Below are 1,778 nucleotides of genomic sequence, written 5' to 3' on the forward strand. Positions count from 1 at the left end.
CATTGTTGGTGGGAGTGTAAACTTGTTCAACCACTTTGGAAAGTAGTATGGAGGTTCCTCAAAAGACTCCACATAGAGCTCCCCCATGACCCAGCAGTCCCACTTTTGGGCATTTACCCAAATGATGACAAAAAAGACCACACTAAAGCAAACAGCACAACTATGTTTATCACAACATTATTTCTAAGATATGGAACCAACCCAGATGCCCCTCAGTAGATGAATGGATCAACAAAATGTGGTATATTTATATAATGAAATTCTATGCCTCCCTCAGAAAAAATGACACCACTCCATTTGTTAGGAAATGGAAAGACTTGGAAATAATTATATAAGTGAAGTAAGCCAGGCCCAAAGACCGTAGATCCCATGGATTCCCTTATTTGCAATAACTAATATATGTCTGAGACAAGCAGAAACGTTCAGGTAAGTTGATGTTAGGCAAAATGAACCCTAAGATAAGGGTTCAAATGTTTTATTTTTCTTGCTATTGTTTCTAACACATTTATAAGATGATTTCTTTGTTGTTTTGTATGTAGCTCTCCCACGGTATAATCCCTGTTCTCACTGTATTTGATGTTGGTATAATTTGTGGAGGGGAAGGGAAAAAACAAATTGTTTAAATAGGGATACAGGTGGACCCATTGCAACCATGAGATGTAGAAGTCGTTATGACGAAAAACAAATTTACAACTTTGGTGCTGGGGGCGGGGGGATGGGAAGGGATGGTAAAGGGAAACAAAGGAGGAGGCTACAATGCTTGATAAGAAATGTTCTCATTAAGACAAGATGCAAACATAAAGGGGACGAGAATAGGGAAAGAAGAAGTAAAACTATCCCTCTTTGCAGATGACATGATCTTGTATTTAAAGAATCCCACGGACTCCACTCCCAAATTACTCAAGCTGATTCAAATTTTTGGCAAACTAGCAGGGTACAAAATTAACCCTCAAAAATCAATGGCTTTTCTGTATGCCAACAATGAGAAAAGTGTGGCTGAATTTAAGAAAGCAACTACATTCGTAATAGCACCACAAAAAATAAAATACCTAGGAATTAACTTAACCAAAGAAGTGAAGGACCTCTATGATGAAAACTTTAAAAAAAGAAATCAAAACACAACTTAGAAAGTGGCAAAACCTCCCATGCTCCTGGATTGGAAAGATCAATATCATGAAAATGGCAATACTTCCCAAGGCTATCTACAAGTTCAATGTGATACCTATCAATATTCCATCCTCATTATTCAAGGAAACAGAAGAGGCAATCCAAAAATTCATGTGGAACAATAAAAGAACCCGAATAGCAAAAACGATCCTCAACAGAAAGAACAGTGCTGGAGGAATACCAATACCAAATTTCAAACTCTACTACAATGCCATAGTAATCAAAATAGCTTGGTACTGGCACAAGAACAGACCTCAGGATCAATGGAATAGAATTGAAAACCCAGAAATTAACCTACAGACCTATAGCCATCTAATCTTCAATAAGGGAGCTAAAAAATAGAATGGAAGAAAGGTATCCTCTTCAGTAGATGGTGCTGGCAAAATTGGTTAACTACTTGTAGAAAACTAAAGCTAGATCCGTATATATCACTCTGCACCAGAATCAACTCCAAATGGATCAAAGACCTCGGAGTCAAAGCAGACACTCTGAAGACATTACAGGATGGAATAGGAGAAATCCTAGGTCTCCTTGGCACAGGCCCACATTTTCTTAATAGAGGCCCAGAAATACAACAAATCAAAGAAAGGTTGGACAAATGGGATTGCATG

The sequence above is a fragment of the Dipodomys ordii genome, unplaced genomic scaffold, assembly GCF_000151885.1.
Source record: "Dipodomys ordii isolate 6190 unplaced genomic scaffold, Dord_2.0 Scaffold38, whole genome shotgun sequence".
NCBI lineage: Eukaryota > Metazoa > Chordata > Mammalia > Rodentia > Heteromyidae > Dipodomys > Dipodomys ordii.